Raw genomic sequence first — 12,500 nt, 5'->3', positions numbered from 1 at the left:
TCTACCTCTATGTTTGAAACGTAAATTGTACAGTTAGTGCATTCTGCAAGCAATGATCTACGTATGAGACTTGGAAACTGATGAAGGCGATAGAGATAAAGCTAAGGACTGCACAGGGGAGAATGGAGAGATCAATGACGGGAATAACGCTGAGAGACCGAAAGAGAGTAAGTTGGATGAGAGAGCAGACTAGAGCGAGATATATTGTGGAGGCGGTAAAAGAGAGGAAGTGGAATTGGGCAGGTAAGTTGGTGCGAGCGACTGATGAGCGATGGAGCAAGTGTGTTACTGAGTGGACGCCGCGAGATGGGAAGCGTGGAAGAGAGAGACCAGACAGAAGGTGGAGAGACGAGGTTGAGAAGTTTGCAGGAGTGACGTGGCAGAGGTTGGCGCGGTCGTGCGAATCATGGAATGCTATAAAAAGAGGCCTTTGTTCAGCAGTGGACTCGGGATGGCTGATTTGATATTATATATAATGTGTGTGTGTGTGTGTGTGAAAGAAAAACTTGGGAGGACGATAACTTCAGGAAAGCACTATATAGGCGATTTGGTTAGAGAAATGTATATACTCCACTGTCAACTTGGGGTGGGTGGGATATGAATTATATAGAAGTTATCGTTCTCCCAAATTTTTCACTCAGATAGTGGGTTCTCTGTGTGATTTACAAATGTGCTGCTACATTTCTCTAGTGAGTATATTTACACACACACACACACACACACACACACACACACACACACACACACACACACACACACACACACACACACACACACACACACACAACTCGTGGCGCAGTTGGTAGAGTTCCCGGCTGCCACTACGGACGTCCGGGTTCGAATCCCGCCCAGGGCTGAAATAATTTCAGTATCGCTACGCTGCGGGTTGTTTCTCCAACTCTCGTGGGCGGGGAGTTGTGTGTGTGTGTGTGTGTGCGTGTAAGGTCACAGCATTACCCATAGATCGGTCATATACGAGCTCTGAGCTATTTTTTCGGGAGTGAATTAGCTGTCGATCACGAGTACAACACGTGATCCAAAGACCATGGTGAATCACGCACACACAAGTATAATTTCAATGCCAATTTTTGTTATTAAAAGGAAACTTTTCATTTACAGGTAGATGGCGTGAGTGTTGGCGTCGCGTCGTTGGATTTGTCTCGTCCGTGTCCGATTTTGACCTGGAGGACACGTACAGGCAAGTGGGCAGGCAGATTAACAGACAGACAGACAGACAGATTACAAAGGATTTTTAAGGATTACAAAGGCGGAGCATGCCGACAGACCTTTTGGTCCATATCTAGCTCGGATGCGAAAAAAAATTATAATGATAATTAAATAAATAAACAACTAAATGAATAAATAAAAAACTATAACAATGTAGATAATAAATAAAATTCATAAATGCATATATATAGTTAAATAATAAACAAACAGGTAAATAGTAAATAATAATAAATTGACGTATAACTAATAATAAATAATAATAAATAATAGATAGGCGCGAGCATCTTGTAAAGCGAAGAACGGTAGGATATCTATTCTTAGCAACATTTTCACCGCGGCTGTATCTTAGAAACCTACTGACGGCAGGAAACACGAGAACATAAAAATGAGGTTGTAAGAGACCATAAATCCTACACTAGGTAGTTCTGTCTTTTACCACATGTCGTCCACATCCATAAAGTTATCTTTTCTTAAAACAACTGATAGTTTCAGGGCTCACTACTACATGGTTACTAAACCTATTCCATTCGTTGACCACTCGGTTAGTAAACCACCTCTCACCTTCTTAAACCTTTTGTCCAATTTAGAACCGGTACTACGAGTCCTACCCTGCAGTCTTAATATGATGACCTTACCTGCATCATTATTATCTCTATTCATCTCTGTTTCTTTTTTCCTGCAAACGCTACATAAATACTGCTTATAGATATAAATGATAATAGGCAATATGTACGAGGGGTGATCAAAAAGTAATGACAGTGATACCATATATTTTCACGGTACAGAGGTAAATCTAAATAGTGGCCTACATTCCTTCAAAGTACTCCCCTCCTGCCTCTATGCAACGTTCCATCCTCTTTCGCCACTTCATGAAGCACTCACGGTACTCAGAAGCCGATATACCTCGTAGCTCTGAATTGACTGCTCGCGCCAGATCTTGGATGCGATGAAACAGCTTCCCTGCGATCGCACCCTTGATCTTTGGAAACAACCAAAAATCACAGGGAGCAAGGTCAGGCGAGTAGGGTGGGTGGGGGAGAAGTGTGATCCCCTGCTGCTCCAGGAACTGCACAGTGAGGCGAGCTTTGTGGGGGGCTGCATTGTCATGGTGCAGCAAAAGGCGCGATCGGCGACGGGTTGGTGCAGTCTTGGCTTGATATTCCAGGACTCGAGGAAGGACGTGATCAGTGTAGTACTGGGCTGTGATAGTACACTGTTGAGGCATTACATCCACACACATTGGTCCTTGTGAATTGAAGAAGATGGTGAAAAGGCGCTTCCTGCTGCGAAACCCTTCCTTCAGAATCTGAGGTCGAGGTTCTTCATCACTCAACCACACCATGTTAGACTGCTTGTCTCTGGTGGTGAAGAAAGAGATCCATCACTCATCTCCGGTAGCTACATCTGAGAACCGTTTCGGACCATTTGGCTCGAATTCAGCCAGCCATAGACGACAAGTCCGCACCCGTTTGCTCTTCTGCTCTTCCGTAAGCAAATGAGGTATCCATCGAGCACACTTCTTCCTCAGCCCTAAATGTTCATGCACGATGTCATGTGCGCTCCCATAACTGACACCGAGCTCCAAGGATAAGAATCGAAGAGTAACAGTTGGATCTTCGTCAATGATGGCCCGCGCACGGACCGTCGTTGCTTCGGTCACGGATGTCCGAGGGCGGCCACGACGATGATCATCTTCTAGCTGCAATTTTCCGGCTGCGAAAGCTCGAATCCAGCGGGAAACAGTTTCCAGTGATGGAGTAGACTCGGGAAAAACTTGCAACAATTCCTCTCTGATCTCCGTTGCTTTTTTCCCGAGTTTCCACCTTGTGAAGGTGTAGAATCTGCAGCCTTCTTTCGAAAAATCCATGTTTCCGGTTAGAGAGGCAAACCAACAATGACGCAATCGCACAGCGCAACGATAAAATGTAAGCTAGACAAACAGCGACAAGCTCAAACATGTAACAACAGGCAAAACTTGCTGCCCCTTGCTCCCCGCCCCCCCAACACTTATAGTCTCTCAGCTACGAGTCCGACTGTCATTACTTTCTGATCACCCCTAGTACATTTCATATAGCACTGGTGCAACAACAGTTAAGACAGAACTGGAATATATTGTTTCTTAGATATGGTGACACAATAGTAGCCAACCCACTCATGTAAATTCCATCAGATACAGCCACACAGGTTCATCTGACAGCTTTGTGACGTCACGACCACGTGTGAAAGCGTCCACAGACACCCATGGTTAGTTAAGAGCACGACGTCCTGTCGTGGACGGCGAAAAGTCGATACGTGTGAAATGACACGCCTCACCCACTGGATAATCGCCTGAAGAAATCAAACCCCATATCACCCGTCTGTTTACGTTACATAAGGTCTTAAGAATGGAGGAGACTGCGAGAGACCATAGGGCCTACACGAGGCAGTTCCATATCCATTACCATCTCTCATCCTCACTTCCGCTCGGGAAACCTCTTCTGTGTCGTTGCATGTTTTATGAAGTCCATCCCTACAGATCGAGTTACTCAGCGTTATAATTGGAGAGTAATCTGTACTCAGAAAATGCTGATAATTTTTAATTCCTACCATTCTTCCGCTCTACAACTCTTCTTAGATCCCTTTATCATGCCATGTCCATAATTCCACCTCAGCAGTGCAATAATATCCCCAAGGAATGAAGGACTATAACTTCTTGGGAAAATATTCTTTTGATAAGGTGGGTCGCCTGAAGAATTATCACCCCAGGATAGCCCACCTGAAGAATTATCACCCCAGGATAGCCCACCTGAAGAATTATCACCCCAGGATAGCCCACCTGAAGAATTATCACCCCAGGATAGCCCACCTGAAGAATCGTCACCCCATTCAAATTAGGCTAGGTAAGGTTAATTTAGAAATCGTCACCCTAAGATATCCTGCCTGAAGAATTGTCACCCCAACCAAAAACACCTGAAGAATCGTCACCCCATTTAGGTTAGGTTAGGCTAGGTTAGGTTAATTTAGGAATCGTCACCCTAGGATATCCCGCCTGAAGAATTGTCACCCCAGAATAGTCCACCTGAAAAATGATCACCCTGTCGAAGTCTGAGGTGACAATTCCTCAGGTTCTTTGAGGTGAAACGTCAGGAAATTGGAAACTCGTTCCTCTGAGTCTTCTTCGTCATTCGACTCCAATTTGTTCAAATGAATAGTAATCTGGTGAATTGTTTTCAAAAATAGAAAGCAAAATTAAATCATCACATTATGATCATTAACTCTCTTCTGTGTTAGCTTGAATATATATTACGTGCTCCACGAATTTTCTCATTTGAACCTAGTGATATGCAAAGCACAAGAGTAGACTAATTCTATTCAGATGTGTAAATTTATTTGATTAGAAATGTTGGATCTTGTCAAGATTAGCTAATCCACTCAGCAGGATTTGCTATTCTCTAGAAGGTGATAATTTAGTTATTTTTAAACGAGATATAAAATCGGGTCGCTGTCCTAGACATGAACTCAAATTTACCAGACATTACAATAACTGCATAAATTTTAAAGCCCCTCTTCACTAGTCAACGTTTATGAAATTACTTAAACAGCTGGTTAGGTTATTTTGATTGCTCATTTATCAATAAATGGGTTCATTTTTTGAGGGTTTAATATTCTTTACGCGAAGACATTCGGGTTTATCATTCTTTGCATGCTGATAATTAGGTTAGCTGTTCTTGACATGGAAATATTGGGTTGGCTAATATCGACAAGATCCGAAATGTTTAGGCATTGAAATTCTGTACATGTTAAAGTCGAAAACACGATCTCCCCCCTCCCTCGTAGATCATTAAAGATCTAAAACGGTATTCAATACAGGAGCTGGTGTAGGTGGATGGCGGGGGGGGGGGAGTATCGAGGCTTAAAACGGGGTAGGGGTGCGTTATGAGACGTAGCGCGGAGTCAACAGAGCGTATTCGTAGATCAAAAGACTTGCTACATCGTCCCCCGATCTGTCTGCTGCATCTCCAGAAACAACAGGCCGTTTATGTGCAATAGGGAGAAGAGGGAGGAGGAGGAGAAGGAGGAAAAACTGAAAGGCTGAAGGGGAGTTTGGGAAGAATGTCGACGGATGGGCAAGAGGAAGAGGTATAAAAGTGGGAGAGAATGAAGATGAAGGGGAGAAAAAGAGTGACTAGAGGAACAGGAAATGGGGAAAAAAGTAAAAGATAATGAAGAAGTGGGACATTTGGAGGAACTAGATGGATAGAGGAGTAGGAGCAGGAATTTGGAGGGAGAAAGAAGAGGGCGTAAAGTTAATGGGAATGGGAATTAAAGGGGAGGAGGATTAGGGTCATGGGGTAGATGAAATAGGGGAGGTGTGAGCAGGGAGAAGCGATGGGAGGAAAATAAGAGAAGAAAAGGAGTAGAGTAAGAGGAACATAGTAGTATCGTATGGCTTTCTTACACCTCCAACTTTGTATTTGCTAGCCAGTCTATGAATGTTTGATTTGCTTCATAGATAGTCTGGTAACCCCCTGGCACTGCTGTGATTGGGCAGTGCAGTACGAGATGGTCCGTATCTTGGGGCGAATTATGACAAGATGGGCACATTGGGGAGTCTTTGTAGCCCCAGCGATGCAGGTTAACGGCTGTTTTGCCTTGTTGTGATATGAGCCTGTTGGCTTGTGTCCATTCTCTTCTGGTTAGGTTGGAAAATCCAGGTAGTATTTCGGTAGGGTCTGTTACTAAGTTTCCCCCAGTGGGTAGTTTCCTTGTCCATTCTTCTTGCCAGGCTTCTTTTAGGTTGAAATTTTCGTTTTTTGTTTTAAAGAAAGGTTTTCTTGATTTTAGCCCACTAACAACGAAGAGGAACATGAGGGAAGAGGAATAGGAAGATGAGAAATAAGATGAAGACAAGAGGAGGCGAGAAATTTGGAGGAGGATGAAGAAGAAAGAGGAGGAGGAGGAGATGAAGGAGAAAAAGAAAAAGAGCAGGACATGTGGGCAAAAAGTGGGGAAAGCGTATGAGGAGAATGGAGAAAAAGGAGTGGGAAGAGATGATGGAAGAGAAGAAAAGAAAGAGCTGGACATGTGAGAAAAGAGGTGGGGGAAGCGTACGAGGAGGAAGAAAGAGGAGGAAATGGTGTATGGTGAAAGCTAGAGTAATATGAAGTAAGAATATTAGGAATACGAGGAAGAAGGTAAAGAGCATAGGAGAGAAATAGCGAGGAGGATGACATAAAAAGAGGAAAAGAGAAAGAAAACGTTAATAAGAAGGACGACGAGTAAAAAGAGAGGAAAAGGAGAAAGGAAAGATGAGGGAAGGGGAGAGAACGAGACAAGAGAAGTTGTCTCGTGCTTGACGTACAGTCTCACTCGGTAGGCTCAACATAAATGAATGAAATTAATGATGCACAAATAGCTAATAGAATCTTTGTCGAATGTTTTTCACTGATTGTGTGATATAATACACTAAACAAGTAGAGATAAATCAAAGTTGATGAAGATGGTTGGAAATGCAGGTAAAATCTGTGCTCCAGCAAAACGACGCTTGATGATTTGCATAAAAAGTCACCACCATGGCGCACTTGCACAGATTATGAATGACGCGGGTTACCCACTTCATGAAGAGAATCTCTGAAGTCAGTGAAGAGGTGATCGTTTTCTCTGATACGTAGTACATAGAGATTCCAAAAATAATTTCCACCGAGTACTATTAAACCATATCCTTGTAATTAATAGTAGCCTGCACTCGTAATGCATTGTTTATTATTTATTTATTTATTGTCTTGAGTTTCATTGTGTGTTTTTTGTGCATTTTAGTTATTTTCTTGAACTGTACTCCAAAGTGGATATAATTTTAAATTGTCAAAATGACGTAAATGACAGTGTTATAGATCTATATCTGTGTGTGTGCGTGTGCGTGTGTGTAAAAGAAAGAAGTATATTTTTTATCTGATAAACGTATTAAAAACGACAACATTCTTGTAGTTTTCGCATTCTCAATATTCCTGATGGAAAATTTTCATTCCTGAGGATGGGCGTCACCTTGTCTATTTATTTCGACGTTTCGTCTTTAATAAGACATCTTCAGGAATAAATCTAAAGATTATAGGACAGATGACTAAAGGTGAACTATTTATACTCGGCTACCCTTTCCTCGTTTCTAACTGTGATGGGGGGCGTTGGGTGAGGAGATGCTAGTGCACCCCCCTTCACCCCCCTCTCCTCACCCCCTCTCCTCAGCCCCCTCTCCTCACCCCCCTCTCCTCACCCCCCTCTCCTCAGCCCCCTCTCCCTTCACCCCTCACCCCACCATCCCCCACCCCCACCCCCCGACCGCACTACCCTTAAAAGACCTTATTAGACACGAAACATCGAAATAAATGGGTAATTATAGAGAACTACGTTATGCTTATCATCCAGAAGGAAACATTCTCGTTAGGAAAATATAGAATACAAAAAAGATGATTAGCCACAAGAATGTTGTCGTTTTTATACAACATATATGTGTATATATATATATATATATATATATATGTGTGTGTGTGTGTGTGTGTGTGTGTGTGTGTGTGTGTGTGTGTGTGTGTGTGTGTGTGTGTGTGTGTGTGTGTGTGTGTGCAGAATAATAAAAATAAACACGTGATCCAAAAAAATTGCTGGTGACCACAAAGGAAATCAGAAAAAAAAAAACAGAATTCCCAAGCGTTTTCGTGTTGTTCACACTTCCCCTGAAGATGTGAATAACACGAAAGCGCTTGGGAATTCCGTTTCTCATAGCAAACAACTGTAAAAACATACTTTGAATCTTGCTTTTGATGGTGAAATATCCAGCGGGAAAAAAAAACAGAAAAGGAATTTTGCCTTTCCAATTATTTTCTCCTTAGCGAATTGTCTCAGAGTACGAGGAAGAGGAAACACGTCTTAGTAAAGAATTGCCCAACGGGACAGAGTTACGAGAGAGAACCTATTATTGGGAGGGTTACAAGCACGCCTAGATTAGATCTAAAGGAGATAATCATCATAATCAATTGGGAGCACACGCCAGGAGCGCGTTACTTCACTCGCACACACCGGCGCCAGTCCCCCCCCTCCCACGGTCTCTCCGAGAAAACTCCCATGAAGACACCCGCCCATCCCACTCCAGACAACTCTAGGCAGGTCCGACCCACTTGCCCCTTCAGCCATGGATTCTGTGTGGGGCGTCCCCTTCCTTCGTCTCCTCCTCCATCGAGGGTTCTCTCTTGTGGAGACAACGCTGAATAGGATCAACATCAGTGGAACGTCGTGGCCACATGATGCCCCATATATACGGCCGGAGCTGACCCTCGCGAATGATGCTGAAGGTAAATTGCCTAGAGTGAATCTCGCAGCACAGTCTCTGGTTTGATACGAAGTCCTTCCAGCGATGCTCCATGAGTCTCCGAAGGCACTCGTTACCAAAGATATCGAGACGCCTCTTCTTCAAGTCAGTATTCAGTGTCCGTGTCTCACAGCCGTACAGCAAGACGGGGAACACAAGATGAGAGCGTGCCACAACATGAACACTGTTCGTCACGTTTAGAGAATAAAACGAGAAACGGAGACTTAGCAAGAGGTCCAGAAACAACTTGCCACCATCCAGTGCTTCCTCGAAGGATTTTGTACTGGCGAACGACGTTATTTTGTTCAGCTTTGAGATGATCTCTGGGCACTGAAGGATTACACAAGTTTTGATTAACCTATCACGGCTCACTGCTCCCTTTTAGGAAGTTTGTTCCGCATGAAATCGCTCGATGTTGTTCAGTTCAGAGATGTCTGAATGCTGAAGGCAGAAAACCCTTCAGTGGTTCGAGGGGAAAATTTCAAACGCCTCTTTGGCTTCCATGTGTGTGTGTGTATGTGATCCACCATGGTCTTGGATCACGTGTAGGACTCGTGATTGACACTTATTTCCCTCCCGGAAGAGAGCTCAGAGCTAATATATGACCAATCTATGTGTAGTGTGTGTGTGTTGTGTGTTTGTGGTATATGTATGTGTGTGTGTTTGTGGGAGAGAGAGAGAGAGAGAGAGAGAGAGAGAGAGAGAGAGAGAGAGAGAGAGAGAGAGAGAGAGTGGGGGGGGAGGCAGAGAGAGAGAGAGAGAGGGAGAGAGAGAAGAGAGAGAGAGAGAGAGAGAGGGGGGGAGGCAGAGAGAGAGAGAGAGAGGGAGAGAGAAGAGCATTCATTATATGGGAAGTTTAATTTATTCAAGACAGGTCAGTGGAGCGATGGATGAAAGACGTTTGTCTCCGCTTCGCAATTGAAAGAAGCCAGAGGAACTTTGCTCGGTCCTCCTCCTGGGTGATCACAGCCCTCGTCAGGCAACCTCTCTTCCTTTCTGGGGCACTCTGACGACTTCTCTGCCACGCCAAAGGACATTAGTTAGATAGATCCATCTTTGACTATATGACATAGTTTTGGTCTCCGTCACTGTAGAATGAGTATCAATTCACTGGAATCAGCACAGAGGAGAATGACCAAAATTATACATGGAACTGCCTAGTGTAGGCCTTATGGTCTCTTGCAGTCTCCTTAATTATAATGTTCTTATGCAGTTTTAGTCTCCGTCTTGTAGAATGGACATCAATTCACTAGAATCAGCACATAGGAGAATGACCAAAATTATACATGGAACTGCCTAGTGTAGGCCTTATGGTCTCTTGCAGTCTCCTTAATTCTAATGTTCTTATACAGTTTTAGTCTCCGTCTTGTAGAATGGGCATCAATTCACTAGAATCAGTATGGAGGAGAATGACCAAAATGATACAGTTTTAGTCACGAATAATCACTGAACATCAAAACACTTGAGGAAGGTGGAAGAAGAAGACACGGTTCTTGTTCGAGTTTATTAGCGACCGACCGGTTTCGCGATGAGCTTCTTCAGAGGAAGGTTCCCCCGGGGCCGAGCTGACGGTAGACGGTAGTGTTTACAGACCGACTCCACTCCAGGTCCCCACCGTGGGTTCACGGGTGGTCGTCGGGCAGAAACGTACAACAAAGCAATGCAAGTGAAATGCATCTATTCATTTTAGTGCTTGTCCTTCAGCTGTCGCTACACGTTTCATGAGTGGTTACTGAGCGCTCCTGCAGGAGTGGTGCGCATACTTGGACGATTTCCGCACGATTGAGAGGTTGTTGCGCATTCCTAAATCACGCTTGTGCGCGGACATTTACCTTCCTGAGCGGAAACTACGCATCGTGGCGTGGCTATTGCACGTCCTTGACGCGTTAGGTTACTGCATACCTTTGATTGCTTACTGCATATCTTTGAGCGGTTACTGCATACGGCATTAATACACGCGCGCGCGCACACACACACACACACACACACACACACACACACACACACACACACACACACACACACACACACACACACACACACACAGACACACACACACACACACACACACACACACACACACACACACACACACACACACACACACACACACACACACACACACAGAGAGAGAGAGAGAGAGAGAGAGAGAGAGAGAGACGTGTGTGTGTTTGTGTTCTTTTGAGGAAATGCGAAGAAAGTATAAGGTGAGAGAGAGAGAGAGAGATTTTGAGCCAAACTTGGCATGAGGCTTGCCTAACTATCAACCCTGACTCGACTCTTCTTATGAATATTTTCTCTGGCGGCGGCGGCGATGGGCGATTTTATTCAGCTGAGGGGAAACCCATGGAAGGGTTAACCCGAAGCATCTCCTGAAGAAAAGAGATTTCGAGTCTTCGCCGGGGACAGGGGGTCGATGATAGGCCAACAAATGGCTCAGGATTTTTCTTCGGGAGAATTTTCTATCCTGAAAGGGGCTTCAGAGGTCTTCAAGCTTTTATTTATTTTTTCCAAGTCCGCTTCATGGGCGTTAGAAACGTGCATCAGTAAGGAGCATTACTTACTTCTGCCGGGTGCCAAAGTCTTGTTCTTGGAGTCTATATTATTAACTCCTTTCCATGGACGCCAAGAGCAGCAGGCATTGTGGGCACCATTTGAGTGTGCTGGGCTTCAGTTGTGGCTCGTATCCCTTCATTCTACAACGACTTCGACGAGCTCGCCGGCTGCTTCTTCTTCTGCAGCACCAGGAGCTGCTTCTTCGTCGTCGTCGGTCTTGGACCTCCTCTCCGTCAGCAGGAGGCTGTGGAGGTCGGGGGAAGGCTGGCTCAGGACCTTCCAGTAGAAGCGCTCTCTGCAGGGCTCGGTCGGGGGAAGGCTGCAGGAGCGGTGGGAGGGACACGCCGCCGCCAGCAGAAGGATCAGAAGTCCCGGGACGAGAGAGAGAGAGACAGCGCCAGAAGGACGGCGTGGGTGGCGACGACGTAGTGCCCGTCCTCGCCGCCCCTCGTCACGGCCAGGTGGGCCACCGTGGCGCCGGCACTGAGGACGTGGTAGGGAGACCCGCACCAGAGCATCCCGAAGAAGTAGGGGGTAATTGCGGCCTCCGACGCAGATCCCCAGCAGGAACCAGTGGTGGTCTCTCTCGCGGAAGCAGACGTTGCACTCCGGCCAGTGCTTGTCCCGGTTGCCCGTCTCCATCCTGCAGACCGCCAGGCAGCGACCATCGACCGGAGTCGCGTCTTCGTCGGGGTGCTCGTCCTTCCTCCAGGAGCCTCTGCCCGGGTCCCGTGCGATGCAGAACCACCCGAAGAATCCAGTCGTGAGCACGAAGAGCTGGATCGCAAAGAGGAGGACTTCGGGCGAGGTTTGGAGCTAGAAGCCGCCCTGTCCCGCCACGAGGAGTCCCATCATCGAAGTCCAGACAAGGCCGAGGAGCTATGTTTGTAGTGACCCGTGTATCTTTCAGCATCTAGATGGTTTTTGAACAAACTATTGTTTCGTCCAATTTGTTCCAGACATCCACCACTCTGCGAAAAAAAAAAAAAAAAAAAAAAAAAAAAAATCCACGAACCCCGAAGGGAGGGCTGGGCCGGGAGAATCTCTGAAGGGAAACCAAGAGTCGATTGACTCGAATGAGGTCGCGCGTCTCTCACTGCGCGCGCTCACACACACGCGCGCGCGCGCGATGTATAGTATAAGGGAGATCTTCTGGCGCGAGTGGGCATTTCGAGAATAACCTCGGTTGTAATGCAATGAGTTATCGTTGGGTAATGATGCCCACCTGATCATTCTCTCCCTCTCTTTTTCTCTCATTACACACACACACACACACACACACACACACACACACACACACACACACACACACACACACACACACACACACACACACACACACACACATATATATATATATATATATATATTATATATATAT

The 12,500-nt window shown here is 45.5% G+C and overlaps 1 protein-coding gene across 4 annotated transcripts in view; it reads left to right on the top strand.

Annotated features, from left to right (window-relative positions):
* The window catches only part of Mip (Myoinhibiting peptide precursor), a 355,890-nt gene that overhangs the window by 124,554 nt on the left and 218,836 nt on the right, over nt 1-12,500 (top strand). The window contains exon 2 of one of the 4 annotated variants that reach the window (XM_076176467.1): nt 1,120-1,198. The exons of the other annotated variants lie outside the window; for them this stretch is intronic. The gene's annotated coding sequence lies outside the window, so the exon portion shown is untranslated. The remainder of the gene's footprint in view (nt 1-1,119; nt 1,199-12,500) is intronic. 4 annotated transcript variants of the gene reach the window in all.

The sequence above is a fragment of the Oratosquilla oratoria genome, chromosome 39 (assembly GCF_046742065.1).
Source record: "Oratosquilla oratoria isolate Oo_2021 chromosome 39, ASM4674206v1, whole genome shotgun sequence".
Lineage (NCBI taxonomy): Eukaryota > Metazoa > Arthropoda > Malacostraca > Stomatopoda > Squillidae > Oratosquilla > Oratosquilla oratoria.
Note: the sequence above shows the minus strand (reverse complement) of the source record. Positions and strands in the feature narration are given on the sequence as shown.